At 42.8% G+C, this 16,353-nt stretch overlaps 1 pseudogene; it reads right to left on the bottom strand.

The window, feature by feature from the left end:
* Positions 1-1,001: 1,001 nt before the first annotated feature.
* Positions 1,002-1,752, bottom strand: LOC148870802 (pleckstrin homology domain-containing protein 1 pseudogene; annotated as a pseudogene).
* Between the last annotated feature and the right edge of the window lie 14,601 nt (positions 1,753-16,353).

Here is a 16,353-nt window from a genome sequence, read left to right as displayed (position 1 = left end):
TTCTGGGTCATGACAAACTAGACTGTCAACTTGCATAGGGGATAATAGCACGATGTACTGAGCAAGAAAGAGACTATCATTTGGGGACTTATGACTTATCCCTCTCTAAGTGGCATGGAATATTAAACTAAAGGAACTCTAGAATGAACGCAACACCTTCAAAGACATTATGGAAGGAATTCATTATCACTCATTTGGAATTTCAAGTTTTTTACAGAAGCAGCTTTAGAGTCTTTTCCTCCCTTGGGACAATGATGCCATAACCCATGGCTCTAATGGATTCATTTATAAACACCCAGTCCCTTTGTTTCTCATGGATGGACTTCAAACAAAGCTTTTCAGGTTATTTTTCGGTTACATATTTATTTATTATAAAAGCAAATGACTGTTGACAGGGAAAAAAAAAAAGATAGAATATGAAGTTCAAGCAAGCGTCACCATAATAAAAGTAATAGATTCAGAAATTCAGTCCAAATCTACTTAGGCAGCACCATGATAAAATCCAGAAAATACAGGTCCATTAAAAGCTACACCAAATAAGGCATGAGAGAATTCTTGTGTGTTCTCCAACCTCCATAGAAAGGTAAAGACAAGAACAAGAACATTACAAACCCTGAAGGATCATTCTTTTGTAGCGGCACTCCAAAGTCCAAACCATAAAACCTCATTGGAGATGCTATAGAGGATTAAATAAAAAAGAAAGAAAAAAACAAAAATAACATTCAGATAAATAAAAGATTTATAGATAATAGAAGCCCCTAAATGCAAACCCAAAGAAGAGGAGGCACTGATACTGAATTATGCAGTTAAACTAAACTGAATCCCCTTCCAACCAGAAAAAAATATAATAAAAATTCCCAGCACAAAAAAAATTAAAATTCCAGAAAAGAAATAAGTTGACGAGTTACACATTATTAAAAACCCTAGCCATAATTCCAGACAACATAAACACAAAAATCAAACCAAATTGCCGTTAGGATCCGAAAAGAACAAGTGAATAATTCACGACAAAAAGCAGGAATTGGAATTAACAGAATGACAGAACAAGTTCTATACAAAGAAGAACAGAAATCAATAACAAGTCCTCCCACAAAGATGAAACGCCAAACGATCTCAACTAATATACACATAAAAGATCCGTACTTCATGGATCGACTTGACGAGACAGGATGGAACGCACCTAGTATACATAAATCTGATCAAATACCTCCTTCATCGCTTGCTATCGTAATCGACGACCTCAGAATCGGTAACAGATCGGGAGTGCTGGACGATGGAGCGCCCGATCGAATTGATCCAATCCTCCTTCTCCTTCTCGGAATCGGCGATGAAGTACATGGTCTCTCGGCTGGTTGAGAGCTCGAAAGCGAACTGTTTGTTAAGGATGTCTTCGGCGCCCTTCACAGTAAGGCATGATCTAACGAGGATGACCCCGCGGGGCTTGGAGGCTCGCGTGATGTAGGAGTCTTTGAACCAGAAAAGCTTGCCTTGCTTGAGCACGAACCACCGGCGACGCCATGTCTTGATGTACTCGCCCTGCTTCGTGAGCCACCCAGTGCGCTCGGGATTCGACCAAAACTCCACTCCGTCGTAGTCGTCGGTCTTCTGGGTGGCACCAAACGCGGCTCGCCAAAGGTTCGCCATCGCTTATGCTGCTTTGCTCGTTGCGTTTAGACTGGAGAGACGTCGAACCGTCGAAAGGAACAATTAGCGAAGCGAGAGCGGAAGCGACAGAGAGAAAGAAAATCTCTGCACGGATCGACTATGGTTTTTCAATTTTCAGTGTGGTCCATAGGACAAACGGATCGGATGTAGGCATATCCGAATTCATTTGTTTACATTCGAAATCGAATCGGTATGATCGGATTCGGATCGATTTCAACGTATAAATAAATTAGACTAAAAATGATCGGAAATATTATATATTATTAATAAAATGAGTTAAAAATAACTTTAGTTGTATTTTCATGAATAAAATTAATTGAAAATCATTTGTACAAAATTTGAACATATAACAATTTAATAAAAATACAACATTGAGACCAATTTCAATAATAGATATAATATATTTTTTAAGTACATTCAATTGAATCACATTATGTTAAATAGATATAAATTCATATTTGGTCCAATTATAAACGGATTGAATTTGGGTCACCCTTAAAGCTCAGTTTGGAGGGAGTACCACTGCAAATATGTAAGTGCAAAACCTAATATGTATTTATATGTACATATTTGTATTTGTATTCTTCTCAAACTGAACCTAACGAGATCAATTTTGAATTTGAATTTAGATAATTAGATACAGTTTACAGCCTACTGATCCAAGTGGTCCTTTTGGCTTGACACTATTACATCCATTGGTCCCACAATTTTTGTGACAGATCCAACGATCTAGATCAAATGGCTTGAACATTTTGTTGCTCTTCAGTCTTCACTTTTTTTAGGGAAAATTCTTAAATGATACCCTTAACTTTGGGGGTTGTGTCTAGTCAGTCCCCAAATTTTTGAACATATCCCCATAGTACCCTGGACTCTAACATGTCCTTATCGTTAGTTGACATTCAACGACAAGGTAGAATGATCAAATTTCCCTTCATATTTCAAGTAAGAGAGAGATAGAGAGATTTTTATAAAAGAATATTACTGTCCTCGTCTGGAAAAGGGTTTATGCATTGGTAGGATGCACTATTCACTCAAAACATTGGCTTTGTTCTGAGGTTGCAGTTGAAGTCATAATCGATGATTAACTGGGCATTTCTACCCAATTTTTGGTTATAAGGTTTCCTCTAATACGGTTGTTTAATGCACTATTTTTGAAATCGGATCGGATCAGACGGTCGGACCGGAAAAACCAGGAATTGGTCATTTGATCGGTTCCGTTTTCCTTTAAAACTGCTTTTTTCCTCAAAACCGTTGATTTTGGTCAGCAAATCGTTGAACCGGCCGGTTAATCATTCGAACAGTTTTGACCATTTTCCAATTTTTTAATTTTTTTGTCAAAATAGACCGGCCGTTCGAGTCAAACAGTCGGACCGTTCAAAACAATAACCGGACCCCTAACCGTTTGTCACCGGTTCGTTTTTAAAAACCATGGTTTAATGGGAAGAAAGTAATATCACTCAATTACCAACGCCGGAGAAGATACTAAACAATGGTTGTCGCCAGAGAAGACAACAAGCCCTGTTGTCACCGGAGAAGAAGGTAAAAAATTCGTTTTTTAACCGTATTTTTTTGCCCCCATTGACTTATTACTTGTGTTGGATTTTTTGTTCATTCCATGGATAATAGAATTTTTATTTTTCAGATCAATTGTCTTTTAATGCCCATTCGTTAGACATACAAAAATCCCACGGTTTTTTTGTCCACTTCATTTTTGTTTGATCAATAGGTTATTTTGATTTTCAGTCCATTCCTTGGGCGTCTTCACTTTTTCTTGATTTTCATATAAGAATAACAATGTATACATGAAAATCTTTTGGTTTGTTGTCTATGTGACCAATGTTCAGATAGTATTAGACTATTATTGGTTCATATTATTGTTCTTTCCATATTTAAATGTGATGAAGTATTTGTTCTAGTTGGTTCTAAACCTTTATCGCTAACTTGTCTCGGATCAACATTTATTACAGAGTAATTTTGATGTATTTTCATCTTTCTTGTCTATTGGTGGCAATTTGACAGATATTTATTTGTTCTTTAATTCTGAAGTTTCTTCGTCTGATTTCTGTTCTGCTTTCTTCTTCTTGATTCTGCTAGTTTGCTACTTCATTTCCCCCTTCCTCTCTTTCGTTGTCAAGTTTCTTCTGTGCTCTAACGCTTTTTTGGTGTAATGGACAGCTTAGAAGCCTTTAATGCAGCTTTCCAAAATATGCTTTAGGCTCATGGCCAAGGAAATGTTGATGTAGTAAACATTTAACCCCACATTCCTCCCAATATAGAAGAATCTTGGCATCTTTCTCTTATGTACCACCTCTTTCCCCGTCTTACAAACCAATTTACTGAAGTAGTTCAAGGGCTCTATGAGCTATGGAATCTAGGCCCAAATCGTTTGTTACTAGCCCCCTTTCATCGTGGTCATTTTCGGTTGAACTTTAGATATGAGGAAGACTATACTAGGTTAAAAATAATGGTCCATGGACATTAAATGGTCAGTGGGTCCTTATGCAACCTTGGGCTCTCGGTCGACCCCAATATGCCTGGAATCTCCAACAAATTGAACTCTAGGTTTAACTTCATGATCTGCCTTTTGAAAATCTTGTAGCAGACATTGGAAGACCCCTCTTTGAGTGTTTAGGTCCCACCTATTTTATCACTGTAGTCCAAAACTATATTCGTGTGAAGGTGACAATTTTTGTAGGCCAACTTTTGAGAATTTGTTGTTTTGTGAGTATACATAACTGGGTTACCTACCATTATAAGATCTTCCTTGGACTTGTTACTTGTGTGGGAAAATAGGTCATCTTTTTCATCGTTGTTCACAACCTTTACCTCGCATAACTGATAGATCTTACCATCAATTTTTCAGTCGTCATCCGATGAATCTGCTAGGGCCCTAATTAAGGGTTGATCAAGCTATGCATCGCTTCTATAAGTGACCTTAGTTCAGCGAATTCATGAATATTCCTCTGAATACCCCTCCTTCTCTAGAAAATTTTCCTAATGAAGCAACCCCTGAACCAGCAGTGAACAATCCAAATCAGAATCCAAACAATGTCTCTTTAACTGCTTTGCCTTCAATTCTATTAGTTGCTTCAACTTTGTCTGCCCCACCACCTATTTGGGTTTCTCCTGAGACTTTCCAGCTAGCAATCAATACTCAATCCTTACTTAACCAATTGATGGACGATCAACCTGGTCCATCTTCAGTGTCTAGGGGAAAAAGACCTCGAGTGGTTTTTCTATCAGGGTTAGAGATTGATCCTACCACCCCTCTTCTTCCAGTTTATGATAAGCCAAAATTGTCAAGGCCTACCAATTTGAATGATGGCATTATCCTAGTTGATCATGCAGAGTATCGAGATTTTGATTATGATTTTGAAGATCAGCAAGCGGTAAGGATAAATTATATTATTTTGTTTTATTTTTAATCCTGTGGGAAGAGGTGTCTAGCCCTTATCAGCTCCACCTCTATCAATGATCATCATGAGTTGGAACTGCCGAGGGGTTGCGCGTCCCAATGAAGTTCAAGGGTTGAGGGATTTTGTCCATAGATTAAATCTATATTTTTTTATTTTTAAGTGAGACGAAAATTCCTGATGATAAAATAGATAAATCAATAAATCAATTGTGTTATCCTAATTCCTACGTGATTACACCTAAAGGGAGAGCAAGTGGCTTAGTAGTTTTGTGAAAAGTTGGTTCAGAAGTCTCAATGTTTTGGTCGCATTCAATGTATGTTTTCCTCAAAATTCACTCGAGTTCTATTTCTTGGCTTATAGGTTTCATTTATGGTCCTTCTATCAAGCATCAGAGAAATAAATTTTGGGCAGAACTAAGTAGTTGGCTCCAAATGGTTACTCTTCTCTATGTTTTAACATGGGATTTTAATGAAACATCTTCGTTAGATTCTTTAGATCCTTCCACTTCAACAAATATTGTTTCCACTCTAACTTTCAAACAATATAGAAATCTTATCCTTAATCAAAACTTATTAGAATTAAATATACAAGGAGTAGGTGTTACTTGGTCAAATAAAAGAAGTAAGGGGCATTTCCAAAGAACTCTAGATAGAGTTGTGATTTCCCCAGATTGATTACATTTATTTCCTAATGCAACCTTATCTTTAGGCTCTAGATGGGGTTCAGATCACCATCCCCTTTTTTTCAATCTAAATCCTCTGATTTTAAATCTGCACAAACCTTTCAAATTCTATGAGATGTGGTTAGTTGACAGTTCTTGTAAACAAGTTATGGAGGATAGTTAGAACTATCAAATCAATGGATATGTAGCTAAACAATCTGAGGATTCCCCTATCTTGACTAGCCTATACAAGGAGTATGAGACATCTACGTGGCAAATTAAAAGCTTCTTGAGAGTTTCACCACACATAGTTACATTTGAGAGACAAAAATACAAACTTCTTCCACAAGAGTACCCCTGTTTAGGAAGAAAAGGAATTTCATTGAAGGGACCAAGGATGACCAAAATAATTGGAAATCTTCTCATGAAGATATTGCCCATATTTTTATAAACTATTTTTCTGATCTCTATTTGACTCGAGCCTTGAGAAATAGAGGAATTACCACAATTATTTAATCTGGTAATTACTGAAGAGGAAAATAATATGCTCTTAAATATTCCCTCATCTAACGAAGTCAAATTAGCCCTCTTTAGTATAGGAAGTCTGAAAGCTCCAGGGCCAGATGGAATGCCAACTATGGTATTCAAGGACCATTGGGATATGTTGGGTCCAGAAATAGTATACGTAGTCCAAGAATTCTTTCGAAATAAGAAACTTTTGTGAAAAATGAATTACACTTTTATCAGTCTCATTCCTAAAAAAAATAGATTACACAAAAGTCCAGGACTACAGACCTGTCAGTTTATGTAATGTATTTACCAAGTGATAACCAAACTAATAACTTCCAGACTTCGTACTCTTTTAGATAAATGTATTTCCCCAAATCATGTAGCTTTTGTACCGGGTCATCACATATCTAACAATTCCATTATCACTAAGGAGATGTTCCACTAACCAAAGCACAAAAAACAAGGTATAAGCTTTATCACACTAAAATTATATATATCAAAAGCCTATGATCGTCTCGAATGGAGTTTTCTCCTAAAAATCTTATCTCTTCTTGGCTTTTCAAAAGACTTTTGTCGGATTATAAAGGAATGTATTTCTACAATCTCCTTTTTAGTGTTGATAAATGGTACTTCAGAAGGACAATTTTGTCCCTCTAGAGGGCTTAGACAAGAAGATCCTTTGTCTCCCTATTTATTTATAATAGCAATTGAGGCGTTATCTCATCTTCTACTTCATGTGGAATAGGAAGGAAAATTACAAGGCATTACAATAACCCCTTCTTCCCCAAAAATTTCTTACTTATTTTTTGTAGATGATGTGATGTTATTCCTCTAAACCCATAGGAAAGGCATAGATAATCTAAATCAGATTCTTCTTAAATTTCAATCAGCCTTTGGTCAATTGATCAACAAGAAAAAATTTGGTGTTTTTTGTAGTAAAAATATTCATCCAAGACATTAACGCATGATCAGGCAACAACTTCATATAGGATCTCTTAATAGGAACTCCAAATATCTAGGTCTTCCTCTATTTTGGTCCTATAATAAGCATGATAGAATGAATTATGTTTTTGAAAATCTTAAGGCCAAGTTAAACAATTGGAGAGCCTCAGAAATTAGTCAAGTGGGAAAAAAAATTTAATCCAATATGTCCATCAAGCTATTCCTCTCCATTCCACGAGTCTTGTTAAATTTCCTCAAAAAACCATACTAATATTGTCAACCAAACATTTCAACATTCCATGGATTTATTGCATGAACATACTTCAGCTAATATTTTCTCTAAGAATCATAGAATACAATTATCCATTTCTGATGCTATTGATCTAATTATATTTACTGATGCAAGAAAAAATTTTGATTCCCTATTCATTTTTAGTATTATTATGCTATCTAGAAATTTAACCTGCCTAAAGATGATTGGAGGCTAAACTTCTCAATCCACCTCTATTGACCAAGCTGAATTGTTTGCGATTATGCAAGCTTTAATAGAGCTTCAAAGTTAGAATCATGGGGAAATTTGTATATATTAAGATGCTCAACAAATAGTGCTAGCCTTAAAGAAGATCAGTGATCTTCCCTGGTCCTACCATTGGCTTTTGATGAAAACCAGCAACTTAATTTCAAATATGAACTCTAATGTCAATTTTCGGTTTGTAAATAGGATCTCGGCTCATAAGGTATCCCAAAAGGTCAAAACTCACTTACAATCTTTTTTTTGTATTAAATGATTACACTATTGGGGTACCTAGGGTTGAGAAGTTTGTAAATATTCGTCCTCTTTAATATGGTTATTTATCTTTTAAAAAATTGATTAATATCATTTTTTTTATAAAACATATCATTTTTTTTATAAAACAACCATGTTTGTTAACAAAGCCTTTCCGTATCATGTATTTAGATATCATAGATTTTCTTTTCCATTTTATTAAAGAAACATTAAGTTGTGATGTGGCACGATCTGGCACTCCTAGCTGGTTGTTGATTGGCTCCTTGTTGGCAACAAACGGCACCTAAGAAGATGAAGAAGAAGGATTCTCGGGGATTTGCCCGGCAGAAATACTCTGAAGCTTAAGTTAGAACGCTGGTGAGGAAGAAGAGAGAGTATAAAAGGCTAAGAGTGTAAATCGTACTAGATCACTATGTCTCGAGATTAGCTCGTGAGCAAGTAAGAGTGCAAGTTCAGATATAATTCCAGAGAGAGTCCTTCTCTCCGCTTAAAGGGCTTTTATAGGGGCATTCTTGTCAAATCAGGCATAACCGCCACTAGGCTCCTGTCGTAGCCGTTACCCGCCAGGGCTACGCAGGTGATCATTACAATGTACTACCCGCTTGGCTGAGTGGCACGTCTTCAAAGGGACAGGCATGCCACCATCTGTCAAGAGACGTGGGGCAGACTGTCAAACGGGCAGGGACTGCACCGTCAATCGAGAGGCGTGGTGTAGTCTAACGAGTATGGTCGTCAGATAGAAGCTTCCTGAGAGTGTAGCATTGCTTAGCCGTGAGCTACTTTGTAGCAAGCTCTTAGGAGTACTTCAGGGTGACCCTTATCAAGGTTGGTCTTCGGGGCAGTTCTTCTGCCCAGGTGTTGGAGCGAGTTGGTTTCCCTAGCACGCGAGTTGAAATAATCTTGGAGTATTCCCTTCTCAGTAGCTCAGAGGACCTGGAGCTCGCATTGTAGCGAGCTCCCCCTATAGAGAGCTATGACGTAGCGAGCTGTTCTACAGACTCGTTACTTGGTTACGGTCAAGCCATGTTGCTGAGTTGTTCCTCGTGCTGAGTTAGGCCCACATGTCATCATTTCAACAGGTCGGGTCAAATCATCCATCATCAACTGCCCCCCACTCCTTGAGCTAAGGGTGTTTCCTTAGCGCGAGGAGTTCATGAAGTGTGATGGATTGATTTGACCGAAATTCAAACTTGATTGACTGCTCATATTAAATGTCTGCGCGGGAATCAAGGGATTTTCTAGCTTTTCGAATACCGAGAACGTGTTGAAGCGACTCTTAACTCCGGATGTCATGTAGCCGTCATTACCTCAATCATGAGATACGTACAGCCAACCACATTTCGGTTTTAGAAGGCGTGCAATCAGCTTGACTACGAACCATCAGAGGCGCTTTGTATAAAAAATGCCACTCTCGGGGTTCCACTGGAGAGGCGCTTTTACTACCTCTCTCCCCGTCGCGACTATAAGCTCTTGTATGAGCTACCAAATAAGATTCCTGCCTCGAAGCGGGATTATTTTGTGGTTCGTAACCCCGAAGGGTGGCCCTTCCCAACTTCTTGGAGGGGCGTCATCCAGGACCTCGGGGCCGAGCTAGACCCTGAAACTCGAAAAATAATGTTGTCTTGGGCATCAGTAGGCTTCCTCTGTTAAGACTACTGGACCGAGGAGAAGCTCGTGCAGGCCGGCCTGAGTTCAGGTAGGTTGTCTTTTTAGGTCGCGTAGTGCCTTGTAGTAATATTGTGTATATAAATGTACTATGTTCTTTACCGAACTGATATCTTGTGGTTTCTTTTATGGCAGCCATCATGTCTGGTGTTGACTCGCGCTGCCTCCTCTCGAGCAACCAAAATCGCAAAGTGAAGAGGTCACGCCCCGACCAGACCCCCACCTCTGGGGGTATCAAGTTTGGGTCTACTGAGCCAGACTTCACCTCTTCGCCGCCTCCATCTGAAGGAGGTGCTGGCGGGGCCAGCCTCAAGGAGGGCGAGCTCCCGCAACAAGGGGTGGTCCCTCTCGGTCCTTTTCAGCCGTTTCCCTACCCGCGGTTCCCAATGGGGAACTGGGTGGGTGTGAATGATTTCGTTGTGGCTCGACAGAGGAGCTGAAGGGCGATCTGCAATGAAGAGGTCGCTAAGTGGGGGGCGATGGAGCCTGGGGATCTTGCCGCGCTTGCTGCCTCTCACTATATGGTGGTAAGTGGTCCTTCTCTTCTTCTTATCTTTCGCTTCCTTTTGCTATCTTTTGACTCCAGTCTCTTGTTGACAGGTGAACACCGCCATCCACGCCATGGCCCTCCAGACGCACGTCTACTCTGGCGATGCTCATAACCAGAAGGTCATCGTTTAGAAGCTCCAGGGCGAGTTCGACTGGACTCGGGGCGAGCTCCTTCACACTTGCAAGGGGAGCGAGTCCCAGGAGCTGCTCGTCCAAGACCAGGAGGAGCAGATTGCCAGACTTTCTGAAGAGAGTGCGCGCTATAGGGAGGAGTCGTCGAGGGTGGCAGTGGAGAGGGAGCTCTTTCGCCAACAGGTTTGGGACTTGGAGTCCACTCTTCTAGACCGAACTCGGAACTTCGACAACATGGTGGAGGCCGAGCGGGAGAGAGCGGTCTGGGACTTCAAGGACTCTCAGGAGTATCACAACCTCCAGGTGGAGTATGGCTCGAGCTCGTACCGCTCCGGATTCAAGCTCTGCCACTGGTTGGTCTGAAAGAAATTTTCCGGGCTCAACCTGGATGGCATCACCATGAAGGGCCTGTCTCCCGAGACGATGGATCAGGCGAAGGAGGAAGAGCCTGACTCCCCGGAGGACGAGGACGAGGTGGAGGAGGTGGACCCCTAAGGCTGGCGGTGTTGGTTTTCTACTCTGATTTCTGGTGGCTCCCGGGTGCCATAAACCTGGTCTCGAAAAGATCTTGTTGGGCGGTTGTGCCTTTTTACCTTCTACTAAACTTTCTCAAGTTGTTTTGCTCAGTTTTTTTTTTTTGAAATGGTAATGAAATTCCTTCCTTTTTCTTCTAAGTATGGTGTGCTCCCTTTATTTTTGCCAAAGCGATCTCGTCATTTGAGCTTTTAGAGCTACATGCCCGAGTTGTCCTTTAACGTTTAAGGCATCTCTATGGTGTACTGCGGAGTGATTACCATGTGTGCCTGAACTATGTGTTCATTGGTTATTCCTTAGTTCAACCAACGTACTGAGACGAGCTATGCTTCGTGGGTTTAAACCTGAACTGCTTACACCTCTGATACTTCATACTTTGCCTTCACCGCTGAAGTGGCTAAGTCTTTCTTGATACTGAGGTCTCACTTAGCTCGGTATTTTAGCCCTTAGGCTGAGGGGGTGACTTATAGTCTACCCTTGAAGTTTGCCCATGCCATGGAGGTGACTGGGTCTTGTTTCACCGAGGTCGTGTTAAGTCGGCATTTTGGCCCTTAGGCTCTGGGAGTGATTCATGGTCTACTCAGTAGTTATAGGTAATATTGCCTTAAGTTGACTATATTCCATGCCCGAGGTACTTGTTTTCCTTCAAGGGTTTCGAGCTCGTATGTTCCTTCCCCGAGAACTCGTTTCACTCGGTAAGGTCCTTCCCAATTCGGTCCAAGCTTACCAACGCTGGGCTCAGGTACCATAACTTTTCGAAGGACCAAGCCACCAACGGGGAGATTCCGCTTCTTGACCTTGGTGTTATAGTACCAAGCTACTCTTTGTTGATAAGTTGCAGTCCTGATATATGCAAGGTCCCTTACTTCATCGAGTAGGTCGAGGTTGGTACGTAGCTCGTCTTCGTTTGCCTTATCATCGTATGCTTCCAGTCGTAGCGAGGGAGCCTCAATCTCAGTTGGAATGACGGATTTGGTGCCATAGGTGAGGTTGAAGGAGGTTTCTTCTGTGGCAGTCTTCTCTGTGCTTCGGTAAGCCCATAGAACGTTGGGTAGCTTGTTTGCCTACAGTCCTTTAGCTCGGTCTAGGCGCACTTTGAGTCCACGAAGAATAGCTCTATTCGTAACCTCTTCTTGACCATTTGCTTGAGGATGTGCGACCGAAGTGATGTTCTGTTGGGTCCCCATGTCTTGGAACCAGTTCTGGAACTTGATGTCCTCGAACTGCATACCATTATCAGAAATCAATACTCGAGGTAACCTGAAGCGGCACACTATGTTCTTCCAAAAGAAGTTCTAAACGTTTCAGGCTTTGATTGTTACAAGGGGTTCGACTTCTACCTAATTGGTGAAATATCCACTGCAACCACTAGGAACTTCCTCTGACCTATTGTTGGTGGAAACGATCCAAGTATATCGATGCCCCATTGTGCAAAAGGCCATGGTTAGTGTGATACTTGAGATCAACAGTGGGCTGATGGTAGATGTTGGCATGCCTCTGGCACTTGCCACACTTTCTAACAAGCTCAATGGCGTCTGCTTTCATTGTTGGGTAGTAGTATCCCTGTCATAGTGCTTTTTGGGTGAGGGCCCTACCCCCAAGTGTCCGCCGCACAGGTAGGGGAGCGTGTAGGATCTTCGGTACAGTCATTCGTCTATTATGACATATTTGGCCGCCTGACGCTCTACCCTTTTGGCGGCGTTGCGTTCTGTAGGGAGGGTCCCATGTAGCAGGAAGCTCGCGAGCGGGTCAATCCAGCTCGACTCTGCTTGAATGACAGGAGCGACCTCCTCTGCCCCTCTGAGAATGCTAGGCCGAGGCAAGTTCTCTATGTACATGGTTCTCATGGTGTTATCACTGGTGCTGGCTAACCGGAACAGAGCGTTGGCCTCAGTGTTCTCCGACCTTGGGATTTGCTTGATGAAGTATGACTAGAAGTTGAGCAGGGCCTCCTGTACTTTGGCTAAATAGACAATCATAGTCGATTCGCGAGCTTCGTATTCTCCTGTGGCCAGATTGACCACGAGCTGGGAGTCGCTGCAGATGATGATGTGCTTGGCTTTCATTTCTTTGGCTAGAGCTAGCTCGACTATCAACGCTTCGTACTCCGCTTCATTGTTGGATGTCGTGAACTCGAAGCACAATGTGTACTTCAACTTTGTGCCACTTAGGCCGTGCAAGACTATTCCGGCTCCATTGCCCTGCTGGTTCGAGGAGCCATCTGCGTGAAGGATCCAGGGCTCCTCATCCCAATTCACGCTTGGCCTAACTAGGAGAGATGTCGCACTGGCTGCAACTTCACGGTGCTCGGACTCAATCGGCCTGGGAGCTTCAGGCTCGCTCGAACTGGGGGCCTCATGCTCAATCGGCCTGGGGACTTCGGATCTGAAAGTGCATTCTGCAATGAACTGCTAAGGCTTGAGCTTTAATAGTAGTTCGTGGCTTATATTGGAGATCGTACTCGCTAAGCTCAACGGACCACTTCGTCAGTCGACCGGAGACCTCGGGCTTGAGTAAGACTTGCCTCAGAGGTTTGTCGGTGAGGACGATAATAGTGTGAGCTTGGAAGTACAGGTGGAGCTTTCGGGCTGCGATAACAAGTGCGTAGGCCAATTTTTCTATCTCTGGGTACCTTGTCTATGCTCCCTACGACACTTTACTAACATAGTAGATAGGTCGATGGACCTGATCTACTTCTTTTATTAGTACTGAGCCGATCACTTCGTCACTTGCCGAGAGGTATAGCTCTAAAACATCACCCTCTTCGAGATGGGTTAAGACTGGTATACTAGTGAGGTACTTTTTGAGCTCGTCAAACGTGAGCTGACAATCTTGGGTCCGTTCAAACCCTTTGCTTTTCATTGCCTTAAAAAAAGGTAGGCAGTGATCTACCGATTTGGACATGAAGCGGCTATTCTGCCGTTCAACCTTTGAACCTCCTTCACTTTCCGAGGTGGTCTCATATCTACGATGGCCTTTATTTTGTCTAGGTTGGCCTCAATGTCGCATTGGTTCATAATGTACCATAGGAATTTACCCGAGGTGACTCCAAAGGTACACTTATTCGGGTTCAACTTCATATTGAATTTACGCAGAATTTCAAAAACGTTCAAGTCTTGTATTAAGTCGCAAGAAAACTGGGTTTTGACGACCATGTCGTCTACATAACATTCCACCTTTTTGCCAATCAATGGCTCAAATAGTTTATTTACAAGTCTTTGGAAGGTTGCCCTAGCATTTTTTAATCCGAAGGGCATGACCTTGTAACAGTACAAGCCGAGCTCGGTTATGAAGGCAATTTTCTCTTCATCGGCTAGGTCCATCTTGATCTGATTGTAGCCCAAGTAGGCATCTAGAAAGCTCAGCAACTCATGCCCCGAGGTCGCGTCCACTAGGCGGTCAATCCTGAGGAGTGGGAAGCAGTCCTTTGGGCAAGCTCGGTTCAAGTTGGTGTAGTCGACGCACATGTGCCATTTACCGTTAGCCTTTTTCACTAGAACGGGGTTGGCCACCCAGCTCTAATGGACTTCTCTAATAAAATTGGCTGCAAGGAGCTTCCCGACCTCCTCGTCGACTGCCCTCCACCGCTCTAGGGCTAAGTTGCGTTTCTTCTGTCTAACGGGCCTAACTACAGGATCAATATTAAGCTTATGAGTTATGATGTTGGGGTCTATGCAGGGCATTTCCACCGCGGACCAAGCAAAAACATCTAAATTCTTATGTAAAAAGCATACTAGTTCGGATCGCAGGGGCTCCTCGATGGAAGCACCAATCTGAAGCATTCGGGCAGGGTCCTCTGCCAAGGATGGGATAGAGACGGTCTCCTTTGTAGGCACAGCTCGCTCCTTGCTCTGCTCCGTAGGTCGCTCCAGCTCGAGGTTGTCGGCCACCTTGGCTTTTTCCTTGAGAGCGGCAACATAGCATTTGCGAGACTCAAACTGGTCACCTCACTCTACCCCGATGCCAAAGTCCATAGGGAACTTCATGACCAAGTAGTAGGTGGACACCACAGCTCGTAAAGCATGGGTAATCGGCCGACCTACTATGGCGTTGTACGGGGAGGGGGTTGCGACCACCAAGAAGTCGTGGTTGAGCCTCACAATGCTAGGCCAGGTGCCGACTTCCACAGGTACTGTCACCCTTCCTAGGGGTCGAACTTCTCCGCCGAAGCCCACCAGGGGAGTGTTCGCGGGCATTAGGTCGCTCTCCTGAAGCTGAAGTTTGTCAAAGGCCACTTTGAAGAGGATGTCTACCAAGCTGCCTGAATCGACGGAAACTCGCTTGACTTCGAAGTCATTGATCTTCACCTTTATGACTAGCGCATCGTCATGGGGGTAGTGGACCCCGCGTGCATCGTCCTCTATGAAGAAGATGGGGTCTTCTGTCCTTGGTCGCTTCAAAGGGTTCTGCCCTTCCCTACCGGTTTTGCGAGTTGACGCGCGAGCTGCTGCTCAGGTGCAGCCCGCCACGATCGAGCCTCCGACTATAGCATGGATGATCCCTCGAATTGGTCTCTCCTCGAGGGGCTGCTTCTGCGGTTGCTCCGCTTGCCTATTGGACTCAGGAGCGTCTCTATTTTCCTCCCCTTGTCGACCTGCTTTTTTTTTTTTTTTTTTTATTATTATTATTATTTTGTACAAAATTTCGTAAATATCCGCGACGGATGAGCTCTTTTATCTCATCGCAGAGGTTTTTACAACTTTCGATACTACTATGATCGTAATTTTTATGAAAACTACAATACAAATTTTTATTCTGGGTTCTAGGGTCGGCCTTCAACCGAGGTGGCCACTTCACGTATGGAGCGTCCTTGATCGCCATGAGGATCTCATCCCGTTTTGTGTTGAGGGGCGTGTAGTTCCTTTCTGTTGCTGGAGCTCGGGAGGGCTAGACTAGCCTTGCCCCTAGAGCTATGTCCTTCTTCTTCTTGTCGTCGCCCTGAGACGGGGGTTCTGGTTCCCTCTTTCTTTTTTCTGGGGCTTGTTCTCCCTTCTGGTTGATCTCCTCCTCAATTCCAATAAACCGATCCACGAGCTTAAAGAACTCGATTACGTTTTTGGGTTGGTTGACAACTCCGTGCTACTTGAACTCCTTATGGGTGATACCTCGCTTGGCTGCTATGAGGTGAACTGCGGGATCCAAGTCGGGTATCTACAAACAAGCATCATTGAATCGCTTGATGTAGCTCCGGATGGACTCCCCTTCCTTTTGCACTATGCCGAAGAGGTTCTCCTGAGTTCGCGAGCACCTCTTGCTGGTGACGAAGTGGGAGGTGAAAATTTGCACAAATTGCGCCCAACTTCTTATCGAGCTGGGCACGAGGTTTCGGTACCAGGTGCGGGCCACTCTTTTGAATGTAGTGGAAAAGGCTACGCACATGTAGGACTCGCTGGCTCGTGCTAGGTGCATCTGGGACTAGAAGGCGTCCACATGATCATTTAGATCGAAAGACCCATCATATTTGTCTAGAGAAGGGAGATTGAAATCCTTTG

This window comes from Nelumbo lutea, chromosome 2 (genome assembly GCF_056320005.1).
Source record: "Nelumbo lutea isolate HS-2025 chromosome 2, American lotus-T2T, whole genome shotgun sequence".
NCBI classification, from domain to species: Eukaryota; Viridiplantae; Streptophyta; class Magnoliopsida; order Proteales; family Nelumbonaceae; genus Nelumbo; species Nelumbo lutea.
The sequence above is the reverse complement of the archived record's forward strand: the minus strand, read 5'-3'. Positions and strand labels throughout refer to the sequence as shown.